Raw genomic sequence first — 15,532 nt, forward strand, 5'->3', positions numbered from 1 at the left:
TCAAATGCCTAAACATGAAGTAAAATGAACAGACTCTGAAACACCACCCATGACGAAGTGTTACCCAGTGGATTAACTCCTCCTGCCCTGGACTCTGTGAAAACTGTAATTTATATTTAAAAGTACTTCAAAAAAAGGAGAGGAAAAAGGCCAATTCCTTTAGAAATGATGTGCTCTGACCCCACCTAGTGGTGTCGGAGTGATTCCTGAACTAGGACAAGTGCCTCAACTCAGCACAGGTGACTGAAGATTTCCCGAGGTCAGCACTAAATTGGTAATAAATTTTTGCTTGACAAAAATGTACTAAAGCGGGCTTCCCTGGTGGCGCAGTGGTTAAGAATCCGCCTGCCAATGCAGGAGACATGGGTTCGAGCCCTGGGCCTGGAAGATACCACATGCCGCGGAGCAACGAAGCCCGTGAGCCACAACTACTGAGCCTGTGCTCTAGAACCTGCGAGCCACAACTACTGAAGCCTGTGCACCTAGAGCCTGCACTCCACAACAAGAGAAGCCACTGTAATGAGAAGCCTGCGCGCCACAATGAAGAGTAGCCCCTGCTCGCCACAACTAGAGAAAGCCACGCACAGCAACAAAGACCCAACGCAGCCAAAAATTTAAAAAAATTTTTTAAAAAGTACTAAAACATGTGGACTTAGAATCTAAATCAGACAAAGCACAGACAGGAGGATGGAACACATCATCCTGTCACAAACCAGAGAAGCCTCGTCATCAGCTGGCTAAAATGATTACCAGCTCTGAGAAAACTCAATTCTGGGTTTTTAAGACTGCAAATGCTCTTTTAACTTCTGAAATTAAGAATAAACAAGCACCAAAAATGTTCTTGGAGAAGAATGCAAAACTAGCATGAATAATTGGAGAAGTCATCAAAAACAAAAGAGAAAAATTTCAAAATGACACATGGGGGACAAAGGAATCGAGAATAATGAAGCATGGCAGAAATCAGAAAAGAATCCTGCTATCACAGTGGACATCAAGCTAAATAGAGACCATTTATAAAGCACATTACAAAAAAGATCCTTAAATATATGGCATAAGGTAAAGCTCACTATATTTAGACTAATTGTGGAGTCTAGAGGGTCTATAATTACAAAGCCATGGATAACCTGAAGAAGATTCAAAGAAAATGAATGAGATGATTAAAGGAGAAAATTTACAGTGCCTTTAGCATGAGACCTTTCCTCTTTATTCTCACACTCCCAACTCATGATACGAAGCTAATGTTTACCAAGTGCTTACTATGGTCGGGCCCTGGGCTAAGTGCCTGTAAAGGTCTACCTCGTTCATGCCTTAAAACAATCCTATAAGAAAATACTATTATTCTCATTTAGAATAATAGTATTTAGGTTTAGAGAGGTAAGTCTAAGATCCATCACGGAGACGGGGGCAGTGGTGTGTCTTCCTTCCACCTAAGCCAACTTACCCCATCAGGATGCTGGCTCTTTTCCCTAAGCAATATTTGTTCTGCCCTCTAGCAGACTTTCTCATACCTACGTGCTCAAACCCTGAAATGACTTCCTACCTAAGGAGGAAATATGAAACAGAAAGTTGCACAAGGAGCTTCTTCTGCCCAGATCACCTAAAATAGGATGCGAAGCTGAGAGCCTTTGAAATCAAGTTCTTCCCCCTGTTTTACAGTGGAAGAACTGAGGCCTGGGAGAAAAAAGAGATTTGCCCAAGGTCACAGAAGAGCTCCACGGAGAAGCCAGGGTTCAAACACCAGTTTGAACTCCCTCCTGGAGTTTACATCCTGGAAGGGAATCATTTGCCTCGATTTTGGGGTGTCTAGGATTTAACATCTTACTGAGATCACCAGAGTTGTTCTGCCTTCTCTTTTTGAAAGTTCCGCCCGTTATGGACCACTGTATGTCCACTTGTATGCTGGAATGATCTGTAATGTTGGTATTTAATCCAATCATAATTGTGCTTGGGTATGTGAAAATGATTGGGATGCCAACAAACAGGAGAAGGAGGCTTTGGTTTTGATATAAGATGGTATTAGGATCTCTCACAACTCAAGTTCGAGAAATTTTTCATATTTGGCTCTTCTTACTGATAGATTGAATTATCAGAGTAAAATTCCTACCTAGAAAAGAAGTAACAAAACCGTTTAGCCTCCTGGCAAATTACATTCAGCACCCACTTTCTCAAAATGACAACTATCAAATCTTTCAAGTGGAAAAATCCTCCACAGCATCAAGCCAATTATGCAATGCAGTAAGTGGTGCAAGAAAGAGATGTTTCCCCCATCTCTGCAGCAAAAAAGTCTGGAATGATTAGCATCATTACCATGATTCATTCGTATGTTAACTACCACTGGTTCTGAAATTGAGTCCTTCTTAGAAAGCCACCTACATTTGACCTCAATAAAACCAAGAATTCCTCAAGTACCATCTCTCTTTTTTTCAAAATGCATCTTTGCGTTAGCATCTTCTCGCATTAGCATCTTGCTCAGTTAATGTACAACATAAAAATAGAGCAGGAGAGCAAGACTAGTGGCTTCTCAGAGTTCTCTCCATCATCATAAATCAAACTACCATTACTTTCGACAGAATATTTGAACATGGTTTACAAAGAGGTATTTTCACTGGAAATTTGAGGTTTGATGAGATACAATGGCTGGACAAATCACAACAGGGCAGTCAGTGCCCATGGTGACCCAAGCCTCCTGCTTTAGGCTGACTATAGTCCCTTCCTTTCTGCCCAGCACTAAGCATTCCATGAGTCCTTAGAACAACCTTGCAGGGTCAGTAATAGTAGTTCCATTTTACTGATGTGCATACTGAGGTTCAGAGAGCTTGAGTATCTTATCCAAGCTTTAAGTAGTTTAGCTGGAATTCAAGCCCAGGTCTGTCTTATTTCAAAGCCTGTGCACTTTCTACTATTACCTTTTTTATTTTTATAAATTTATTTATTTTATTTTTGGCTGCGTTGGGTCGTCCTTTCTACGCGCGGGCTTTCTCTAGTTGCACTGAGCAGGGGCTACTCTTTGTTGTGGTGCGCGGGCTTCTCATCACAGTGGCTTCTCTGGTTGTGGAGCATGGGCTCTAGGCATGCGGGCTTCAGTAGTTGTGGCACGCGGGCTCAGTAGCTGTGGCTTGCGGGCTCTAGAGCGCAGGCTCAGTACTTGTGGCTCACGGGCTTAGCTGCTCCGCGGCATGTGGGATCTTCCCAGACCAGGGCTCAAACCCGTGTCCCCTGCATTGGCATGCGGATTCTTAATCACTGTGCCACCAGGGAGGCCCTCTACTACTACTTTTAACTACTACTAATGCTTTGCTACTTTAGTGTGGTCCCTGGACCAGTAGCATTGGCATCACTCGAGAATTTGTTAGAAATGCAGAATTTTCAGTCAACCGCAGAACTACAGAATCAGAATCTGCATTTTACCAAGATCTTCAGGTCATTTATGTGTACATTAAAGCTTGACAGGCTGTATGTTGTAACAGTCTGTCTCTCTGAATATCACTACTATTATTCCTTCCACTGGTTCTCAATGTGGTGGAGGATAGGGTGGAGGGAAGAGGAGGGTGTTTTGCCTTCAGGGACAGTTGACGGTGTCTGAAGACATTTTTCAGTTGTTACAACTGGGGCAAGATAGGAGATGCTCCTGTAATCTAATGGGTGGAGGCCAGAGATGCTGCTACACATCCTACAGTTCACAGGACAGTCCCCACCACAAAGAACCCTCCAGCCAAAATGTCAATAGTGCCAAGGTTGAGAAATCGCGACATTGCTGATAATAGTGTCCATCCTCTTTGGGTCTGGGGTCTGTTTAAAGAAGAAAAACTAAGAGTTTTTCATTGCAAAATTATGGCCGAACAATGTCACAAAAAATTCCTTTCCCTGTGGGTCAGTCTCTCACAACATGTATCAAATAGTAACTTTGATCAGGGGTCAGTAAACTGTGGTCCACAAGACAAGTCCAACCCACTGCAGTTTGAGAACTAAGAATGAGTTTTACATTTTTAAATGATTGAAGAAAACTTTTTTAAGTTTAAAAAATTTTTTATTTTATTTTATTCTTTGGCCATGCTGTGTGGCTTGTGGGATTGTAGTTCCCCGACCAGGGATTGAACCTGGGCCCTCGGCAGTGAAAGCGTGGAGTCCTAACCACTGGACTGCCAGGGAATTCGCACCCCCCCCTCAAAAAATTTTAATAACATTTCCTCACTTGTGAAAATTACATGAAATTCAAATTTCAATGTCCATAAAGAAAGTTTTATTGGAACAAAGTCATGTCTATTATTTTTTACTTTTATCAAAGTCTGCTTTTTTAAAAACAGCTCTACTGAGATATAATTCACATACCTTAAAATTCACCTATTTAAAGTGTACAGGTAAATGGTTTTTAGCATAGTCACCGAGTTGTGCAGCCATCAGAGTCAAGTTTAGAACATTTTCATCACCTTAAAAAGAAACCTCGTACTCTTTAGCTATAGTGCCCCTATCCCCGCACCTAATTTCCCAGCCCTAAGCAATCACAAATCTACTTTCATTATAGATATCCCTATAATAGACTTGTATATGAATGGAATCATATAATATATGATCTTTTGTGACTTGCTTCTTCCACTTATAATGTTTTCAAGGTTCATCCATGTTGTAGCATGTATTGTTACCTCCTTCCTTTTTATTGCTAAATAATATCTCATTGTACATACAGACCACATTTTGTTTATCCATTCATCATCTGATGGACATCTGGGTTGTTCCACCTTTTGGCTTTTACGAATAATGCTGCTATAAACATTCACGTACAAGCTTCTCTATAGACATGTTTTCACTTTTGAGTAGATACCTACAAGTAAAATTGCTGGACCATATGGTAACTCTATGTTCAACTGTTTAAGAAACTGCCAGACTCTTCCAAAGTCGCTGCACCATTTTACATCACCACCAGCGGTATATGAGGATTCCAATTTTTTCATATTCTCACCAACACTTGTTACTATATGTCTTTTTTCTTTTTTTAATTTATTTAATTTATTTACTTTTGGCTGCATTGGGTCTTCGCTGCTGCTCACGGGCTTTCTCTAGTTGCGGTGAGTGGGGGCTACTCTTCGTTGCGGTGTGCGGGCTTCTCATTGCGGTGGCTTCTCTTGTTGCAGAGCATGGGCTCTAGGTGCGCGGGCTTCAGTACTTGTAGCACGTGGGCTCAGTAATTGTGGCTTGCGGGCTCTAGAGCAAAGCCTCCATAGGTGTGGCACATGGGCTTAGTCACTCAACGACATGTGGGATCTTACCGGACCAGGGTTCGAACCTGTGTCACCTGCACTGGCAGGCAAATTCTTAACCACTGCGCCACCAGGGAAGTCCCTATATGTCTTTTTGATTCTAGTCATACAACTGGTTGGCTCTCATTATGGTAAAATGGTATTTCCAATATATTTTAAATGATGAAAGGGAAGAACCTACAACCAAGATTACTCTACCTGGCAAGGATCTCGTTCAGATTTGATGGGGAAATCAAAAGCTTTACAGACAAGCAAAAGCTAAGAGAATTCAATACCACCAAACCAGCTCTACAACAAATGCTAAAGGAACTTCTCTAAGTGGGAAACACAAGAGAAGAAAAGGGCCTACAAAAACAAACCCATAACAATTAAGAAAATGGTAATAGGGACATACATATCGATAATTACCTTAAACGTGACTGGATTAAATGCTCCAACCAAAAGACACAGGCTCGCTGAGTGGATACAAAAACAAGACCCATATATATACTGTCTACAAGAGACTCACTTCAGACCTAGGGACACATACAGACTGAAAGGGAGGAGATGGAAAAAGATATTCCATGCAAATGGAAATCAAAAGAAAGCTGGAGTAGCAATACTCATATCAGATAAAATAGACTTTAAAATAAAGAATGTTACAAGAGACAAGGAAGGACACTACATAATGATCAAGGGATCAATCCAAGAAGAAGATATAACAATTACAAATATATATGCACCCAACATAGGAGCACCTCAATACATAAGGCAACTACTAACAGCTATAAAAGAGGAAATCGACAGTAACACAATAATAGTGGGAGACTTTAACACCTCACTTACACCAATGGACAGATCATCCAGACAGAAAAGTAATAAGGAAACACAAGCTTTAAATAATACATTAAACAAGATGGACTTAACTGATATTTATAGGACATTCCATCCAAAAACAGCAGATTACACTTTCTTCTCAAGTGCTCATGGAACATTCTCCAAGATGGATCACACCCTGAATCACAAATCAAGCCTTGGTAAATTTAAGAAAACTGAAATCATATCAAATATCTTTTCCGACCACAACGCTATGAGACTAGATATCAATTACAGGAAAAAATCTGTAAAAACTACAAACACATGGAGGCTAAACAATACACTGCTAAATAACCAAGAGATCACTGAAGAAATCAAAGAGGAAATCAAAAAATACTTAGAAACAAATGACAATAAAAACACAACGACCTGGACTTCCCTGGTGGCACAGTGTTTAAAAAGCCACCTGCCAATGCAGGGGACACGGGTTCGAGCCTTGGTCCGGGAAGATCCCACATGCCGTGGAGCAACTAAGCCTGTGTGCCACAACTACTGAGTCCGGGCTCTAGAGACTGCGAGCCACAACAACTGAAGCCCGCGTGCCTAGAGCCCATTCTCCGCAACAAGAGACGTCATTTCAGTGAGAAGCCCGTGCACCAAAATGAAGAGTAGCCCCCACTCACCACAACTAGAGAAAGCCCGCGCACTGCAACGAAGACCCAACACAGACAAAATAAATAACTAAATAAACAAATTTAAAAACAAACAAACAAACACGAAGACCCAAAACCTATGGCATGCAGCAAAAGCAGTTCTAAGAGGGAAGTTTAGAGCAATACAAGAAACAAAAACCTTACACCTAAAGCAATTAGAGAAAGAAGAACAAAAAAAACCCAAAGTTAGCAGAAGGAAAGAAATCATAAAGATCAGGTCAGAAATAAATGAAAAAGAAATGAAGGAAACAATAGCAAAGATCAATAAAACTAAAAGCTGGTTCTTTGAGAAGATAAACAAAATTGACAGACCATTAGCCAGATTCATCAAGAAAAAAAGCGAGAAGACTCAAATCAATAGAATTAGAAATGAAAAAGGAGAAGTAACAACTGACACTGCAGAAATACAAAGGATCATGAGAGATTCCTACAGCAACTATATGCCAATAAAATGGACAACCTGGAAGAAACGGACAAATTCTTAGAAAAGCACAACCTTCTGAGACTTAATGAGGAAGAAATAGAAAATATAAACACCCAATCACAAGCACTGAAGTTGAAACTGTGATTAAAAATCTTCCAACAAACAAAAGCCCAGGACCAGATGGCTTCATAGACTAATTCTATCAAACATTTAGAGAAGACCTAAAACCTATCCTTCTCAAACTCTTCCAAAATATAGCAGAGGCAGGAACACTCCCAAACTCATTCTATGAGGCCACCGTCACCCTGATACCAAAATCAGACAAAGATGCCGCAAAAAAAGAAAACTACAGGCCAATATCACTGATGAACATAGATGTAAAAAATCCTCAACAAAATACTAGCAAACAGAATCCAATAGCACATTAAAAGGATCATACAACATGATCAAGTGGGGTTTATTCCTGGAATGCAAGGACTCTTCAACATAAGCAAATCAATCAATGTGAAAAACCATATTAACAAATTGAAGGAGAAAAACCATATGATCATCTCAAAGATGCAGAAAAAGCTTTCAACAAAATTCAACACCCATTTATGATAAAAACCCTCCAGAAAGTAGGCATAGAGGGAACTTACCTCAACATAATGAAGGCCATATATGACAAACCCACAGCCAGTATCGTTCCCAATGGTGAAAAACTGAAACCATTTCCTCTAAGATCAGGAACAAGACAAGGCTGCCTACTCTCACCACTATTATTCAACATAGTTTTGGAAGTTTTAGCCACAGCAATCAGAGAAGAAAAGGAAATAAAAGGAATCCAAATCAGAAAAGAAGAAGTAAAACAGTCACTGTTTCCAGATGACATGATACTATACATAGAGAATCCTAAAGACACTACCAGAAAACTACTAGAGCTAATCAATGAATTTGGTAGAGTGGCAGGATACAAAATTAATGCACAGAAATCTCTTGCATTCCTATACACTAATGATGAAAAATCTGAAAGAGAAATTAAGTAAACACTCCCATTTACCACTGCAACAAAAAGAATAAAATACCTAGGAATGAACCTACCTAAGGAGACAAAAGATCTGTATGCAGAAAACTATAAGACACTGATGAAAGAAATTAAAGATGATACAAACAGATGGAGAGATATACCATGCTCTTGGATTGGAAGAATGAACATTGTGAAAATGACTCTACTACCCAAAGCAATCTACAGATTCAATGCAAGCCCTATCAAACTACCACTGGCATTTTTCACAGAACTGGAACAAAAAATTTCACAATTTGTATGGAAACACAAACGACCCCAAATAGCCAAAGCAATCTTGAGAAAGAAAAATGGAGCTGGAGGAATCAGACTCCCTGACTTCAGACTATACTACAAAGCTACAGTAATCAAGACAATATGGTCCTGGCACAAAAACAGAAATATAGATCAATGGAACAGGAGAGAAAGCCCAGAGATGAACCCACGCACATATGGTCACCTTATCTTTGATAAAAGAGGCAAGAACATACAATGGAGAGAAGACAGTGTCTTCAATAAGTGGTGCTGGGAAAACTGGACAGCTACATGTAAAAGAATGAAATTAGAACACTCCCTAACACCATACACAAAAATAAACTCAAAATGGATTAATGACCTAAATGTAAGGCCAGACAGTATAAAACTCTTAGAGGAAAACATAGGAAGAACATTCCATGACATAAGTCATGGCAAGATCCTTTTTGACCCATCCCCTAGAGAAATGGAAATAAAACCAAAAATAAACAAATGGGACCTAATGAAACTTAAAAGCTTTTGCACAGCAAAGGAAAACATAAATAGGACGAAAAGACAACCCTCAGAATGGTAGAAAATATTTGCAAATGAAGCAACTGACAAAGGATTAAACTCCAAGCAGTTCATGCAGCTCAATATGAAAAAAGCAAACAACCCAATCCAAAAATGGGCAGAGGACCTAAATTGACATTTCTCCAAAAAAGATATACAGATTGCCAACAAACACATGAAAGTATGCTCAACAACACTAATCATTAGAGAAATGCAAATCAAAACTACAATAAGGTATCACCTCACACCAGTTAGAATGGCCATCATCAAAAAATCTACAAACAATAAATGCTAGAGAGGGTGTGGAGAAAAGGGAACCCTCTTGCACTGTTGGGGAGAATGTAAATTGATAGAGCCACTATGGAGAACAGTATGGAGGTTTCTTAAAAAACTACAAATAGGGGCTTCCCTGGTGGCGCAGTGGTTGAGAGTCTGCCTGCAGGTGCAGGGGACGCGGGTTCGTGTCCCGGTCCGGGAAGATCCCACATGCCACGGAGCGGCAGGGCCCGTGAGCCATGGCCGCTGAGCCTGCGCATCCGGAGCCTGTGCTCTGTGGCGGGAGAGGCCCGTGTACCGCAATAAATAAATAAATAAATAAATAACTACAAATAGAACTACCATATGACCCAGCAATCCCACTACTGGGCATATAACCTGAGAAAACCATAATTCAAAAAGAGTTATGTACCACAGTGTTCACTGCAGCTCTATTTACAATAGCCAGGACATGGAAGCCACCTAAGTATCCATCGACAGATGAATGGATAAAGAAGATGTGGCACATATATACAATGGAATATTACTCAGCCATAAAAAGAAGTGAAACTGAGTAATTTGTAGCGAGGTGGATGGACCTAGAGACTGTCAAACAAGAGTGAAGTAAGTCAGAAAGAGAAAAACAAATACCATATGCACATATATATGGAATCTAAAAAGAAAAGGTTCTGAAGAACCTAGTGGCAGGACAGGAATAAAGATTCAGATGTAGGGCTTCCCTGGTGGCGCAGTGGTTGAGAGTCCGCCTGCCAAAGCAGGGGACACGGGTTTGTGCCCCGGTCTGGGAAGATCCCACATGCCACGGAGCGGCTGGGCCCGTGAGCCATGGCCGCTGAGCCTGTGCGTCCGGAGCCTGTGCTCCGCAACGGGAGAGGACACAACAGTGAGAGGCCCGCGTACAGCAAAAAAAAAAAGATGCAGATGTAGAGAATGGCCTTGAGGACACGGGGAGAGGGAAGGGTAAGCTGGGACGAAGTGAGAGAGTGGCATGGACATATATACACTACCAAATGTAAAATAGATAGCTAGTGAGAAGAGTGCTTTGTGTCCACCTAAAGGGATGGGATAGGGAGGGTGGGAGGGGGATGCAAGAGGGAGGAGATATGGGGATGTATGTATATGTATAGCTGATTCACTTTGTTATACAGCAGAAACTAACACACCATTGTAAAGCAATTATACTCCAATAAAGATTTTAAATAAATAATTTAAATATCTGTATACAAGATAATATTATGTGTAAACAGACATCGGTTTACTTCTTCCTTTCCAATATAGATGTCTTTTATTTCATGTCTTGCCTAATTGTCCTGGCTAGAACCAGCAGTACAATGTTGAATAGAAGTGGTGAGAGGGGACATCCTTGTCTCATTCCTGATCTTAAAGAGTAAACATCCAGACTTTCACCATTAAGTGTGATATTGGGCTGTTCCCTTCTATTCCTATTTTGTTGGGTGCTTTTATCATGAAATGCTGTTGCACTTTGTCAAGTGCTTTTTCTGCATCTATTGAGATAATCCTGTAATTTCTGCTTTTTGTTCTATTGATATTATATATTACATAAATTGATTTTCGGATGTTAAACCAACCTTGCATTTCTGGGATAAATCTCACTTGGTTATGGAGTATAGTTTTTTTAATATGTTGCTGGATTCCTAATATTTTTGTTAAGGATTGTGGCTTCCATACTCATAAGAGATATTGATCTCTAGTTTTCTTGTGTTATCTTTGTCTTGTTTCAGTATCAGGATAATGATGGTCTCATAAAATGAGCTGGGACATGGTCCCTCCTCTTCTAGTTTTTTGGAAACGTTTGTGAAGAATTGGTATTTATTGATCTTGAAATGTTTGGTAGAATTCAGTGGTGAAGCCACCTGGGCCACTAGTGGGTAGCACATGGGTTTTTTACTGTGAGTAGTATTTTTATTGCTAATTTACTCTTTCAGTTGTTATAGGTCTATTCAGACTATCTTTCTTCTTGAGTCACTTTTGGTAGCTGGTTTCATTTTAGGAATTCGTCCACTTCATTTAAGTTATCTAATTATTTGGGATACAACTGCCATTTTATTTTTTGTTTTCTATGTTTTTCTTGTCTTTTTTAATTCTCTATTCCTCCTTTACTACTTGATTTGCATTAAGTGAATAGTTTCTAATGAAGCATTTAAATTTCTTTAATAATTTTTCCACTATTTATTTATTTATTTTTCCACTGTATTTTTAAAGATTTTTTTTTTAAGTGGTTATTCTAGGGTTTAACCACATAATCCCGACTTATCAGAATCAGCTTCAGAGGGACTTCCCTGGTGGTCCAGTGGTTAAGACTTCGCCTTCCAATGCAGGTTCAACCCCTGGTTGGGGAGCTAAGATCCCACACGCCTTGGGGCCAAAAAACAGAAGCAAAATTGTAACAAACTCAATAAAAACTTTAAAAATGGTTCACATCAAAAAATATATATATTGGACTTCCCTGGTGGCGCAGTGGTTAAGAATCCGCCTGCCAATGCAGGGGACCTGGGTTCAAGCCCTGGTCCCGGAAGATCCCACATGCCATGGAGCAACTAAGCCCATGCACCACAGCTACTGAGCCTGCTCTCTAGAGCCCACAAGCCACAACTACTGAGCCCACGTGCCGCAACTACTGAAGCCTGCATGCCTAGATCCCGTGTTCCACAACAAGAGAAGCCACTGCAATGAGAAGCCCGCGCACCTTAACAAAGAGTAGCCCCCGCTTGCTGCAAGTAGAGAAAGCCCACGCGCAGCAATGAAAATCAAATGCAGCCAAAAAGTAAATAATTAAACAAATTTTTAAAATATATATATATATATATATATATAAAAAAAGAATCAGCTTCAGATTTATACTAGCTTAACTGCAGCGATTATATAGAAATGTTATTCTACATAGTTCTGTTCCCTTCCCCTTTTTTTATAGTATTATAATTATTGTATATTATATCTATTAAAGTTACAAACCCAGCAATACATTGTTGTAGTTATTACTTTACCATCTGTAATCATTTCCTTAGCCTATTACAGCTTGGTTTTCACCCACCTCCTTTGTACTGTTATTGGCACACCTATTAAACATATATTACATTTCCATGTTATAGGCCCAACAATATAGTATATACAAATATTATTGTATATTATATACAAATTATTTTATATAATTGCATTTTAAATCAGTTAAAAGGAGGAAAATATACATTTATACTGTCTTTTATAATTATGTTATTACATTTACCGGTGCTCATTGATTTTTTTCACACGGATTTGAATTACTATCTGGGGTCACTTGCTTTAGGCCTGAAAAACTTCCTTTAATATTTCTTGTAAGATGGGTCTTTAAACAACAAAGTCTCTGTTTTTGTTTATCTGGGAAATTCTTTATTTAACTTTGTTTTTGAAATGTCCTTTTCATTTAGATCCAGCTATGTTGGAGATAGGTTTCCTAGTTGACAAGTTTTTTCTTTGAGCACTCTGAATGTTATCCCACTGCCTCTGGCCTCCACAGCTTCTGCTGAGAAGTTAGCTGTTAATCTTATTGGGGTTCCCTTATAAGTGTCAAGTCATTTTTCTCTTGTTGCTTTCCAGATTTTCTCCCTGTCTGACTTTCAGCATTTTTACTATGATGTGTCTGTGAATCTCTTTGTGTTTATCCTCCCTGGAGTTCATTGAGCTTCCTGAATATACAGGTTATTGTTTTTCAATTAATTTAGGAAGTTTCAGCCAATTTTTTTGGAATATTTTTTCTCTCTCCTCTCCTCTGGTAGTCCCATTACACATGTTGGTGCACTGAATGATCCTCACATTTCTCTGAGGCTCTGTACATTTTTCTTCATTCTTTTTCTCTCTACTCTTCACCTTACATAATCTCTATCAATCTATCTTCAAGTATACTAATTATTGGAATCTGCCTGTTGGAATCTACCTTGAGCCCCTCTAGTGAATTTTTTATTTCAGTCATTGTATTTTCTAATTCCAGAATTTTTTAAAATTAATTTATTTAATTTATTTTATTATTTTGGCTGCGTTGGGCCTTTGTTGCTGTGCACAGGCTTTCTCTAGTTGTGGTGAGCGGGGACTACTGTTTGTTGTGGTGTGCAGGCTTCTCATTGCAGTGGCTCCTCTTGTTGCAGAGCACGGGCTCTAGGCACCCGGGCTTCAGGAGTTGTGGCACACGGGCTTAGTTGCTCCACGGCATGTGGGATCTTCCCAGACCAGGGCTCGAACCCATGTCCCCTGCATTGGCAGGCGGATTCTTAACCACTGCGCCACCAGGGAAGCCCCAATTCCAGGATTTTAATTTGGTTCTTTTTATAATTCATATCGCTTTACTGATACTATCTAGTTGATGCAAAAATGTCATTATACCTTCCTTCTTAATCATGCTTTCTTTTAGTTCTGTGAACATATTTACAGCAACTCTAGGGAGTGGTTTCCCCCCAACCCAACCAGGCTGGTTACTGTTATTTGCTTGTTTATTTGTTTAGTGACTGGCTGGACTGTTTTAGTGAAATCTATTTCCCCTGTCACAGTGTTAAGGCCTATGATGTTGCTCCTCAGGAAGATATATCTTTGGATTTGCCCAAAGTCACCCAAGATGACAGTGGTCTTAGTAGGACTCTCCCTCTCTTTCCCTGGTCACACCCAACTGTTAAACTCCACTAATTGTGGTATATTATTCTATTATTTTCAATAATGCCCTGGGGCATAACTTGTTCTATAAAGTAATCCAATCAAAAGGTGGCTCTTTTGAGATTAGTGTTTGATATTTGTCCTGACCCCAGGAGGGCTCTTCCCAGCTGTCTTATTCTCTCCTGCAAACTAGCTGGCTTACAGTCTAGGCTGTATCTTTATTAAATCCACAAATCTCCTCCCAATTGCCTTTCACTAAAACCTCCACAGTTCTTGAAAGCACCCTTAGGCATAAATTTCTCCACACTCTACTGCAAATGAAGTCACTACTTTCTGGGAAGAGATTAGGAGCCTGCTTCTCCCTCCAGGCAAAATCTCTGAGCTCTTGATAGAAGTGGGGAGGGGGAGACACTAGCCTGAGGTCTTCTCAGTTTGCCTCTCCTGGCTGGTACCACCATCTCACAAACTGAGGGTGGGGATAGAGCAAATGGGACCCCAGTACTCTCGGTGGGCCATGCCCAGAGTACAGCTTCCATTCCATAAGTAGGAGCTGGGTGAAGGAAGGAAGCCCCATCTTTCAGCTTCACTCAACCAGGATTTAGCCTCAGCAGCAAGTAGCCTTGCGCAGGAGAAGCCCTAAAGTCATGCTCCTCCTGGGAAGAAAGCTGTCTGACTGGGAGCTAGGGGGAGAGGGAGCCTAGTGTACTGGGTTGCAGCCGTTGTTGAGAGCTGGGAGCAGGGACGGTAGTAGTGGTCTTCCTTCAAATACCACAAACTCTCGCGACTTCCCTGGCAGTCCAGTGGTTAAGACTCCATGCTTCCACTGTAGGGGGCATGGGTTCGATCCCCGGTCAGGGAACTAAGATCCCTTATGCCTCTCGGCCAAAACAAAAACAAATACCACAAACTCTTGCCTTCCTTACCGAATTTTCATAGATTTTCTTGAGTAGCTGTTTCTTCACTTGATGTTTGCCCTTAGGACAATTTCCAGAGGGTTTAAATTGTTTTTTTTTAATGTTTTACCAGTTTACAGGGAACCAGGTCAGTCATGCTGGAAGTTGATCCTGTCTAAGGCTGCTTTTGTGCTACCATGGTAGAGCTGAGTTGAGTAGTTGCAACTGAGACCCTAAAGCCGGCAAAGCTGAACATATTTACTATGTGGGCATTTACAGAAAAAGTTTGCCAACCCCTGACTTAGGTTACTGCTGCCAATGCTGCTGGTCCACAGGCCACACTTTGAGTAGCAAGGACTTAAACTACTTGAGAGGCAGTACTGTATTGGCTAAGATCTTGAATCAAAACCCCCCTTCGCCATTTACTAGATATATGGTTTGGGGTATCTACCTCACTGAGTTGTTTTGAGAATTAAGTGTATGAATATCTGGCATTTAGGAAGTATTCAATAAATGATAACTGTTACCATCATGATAGAAACTGTATGGAAAGTTTAAGACACCGTCTCTTTCCTCAAAGTTTTGTTTTGTTTTTTTCCCAGAAAATTTAAGCTGTGAAAAAGGGAAACAAGTACTATAGACTTTCCAATAAAACGAGATGCAACTTATAATATCTGGGGTACATAATA

The 15,532-nt window shown here is 40.2% G+C and overlaps 1 protein-coding gene across 8 annotated transcripts in view; it reads right to left on the reverse strand.

The window, feature by feature from the left end:
* The window catches only part of NF2 (NF2, moesin-ezrin-radixin like (MERLIN) tumor suppressor), a 75,125-nt gene that overhangs the window by 59,115 nt on the left and 478 nt on the right, over window positions 1–15,532 (reverse strand). The gene's annotated exons all lie outside the window — the stretch shown is intronic.

Source organism: Phocoena phocoena, chromosome 13, assembly GCF_963924675.1.
Source record: "Phocoena phocoena chromosome 13, mPhoPho1.1, whole genome shotgun sequence".
Taxonomy (NCBI): domain Eukaryota; kingdom Metazoa; phylum Chordata; class Mammalia; order Artiodactyla; family Phocoenidae; genus Phocoena; species Phocoena phocoena.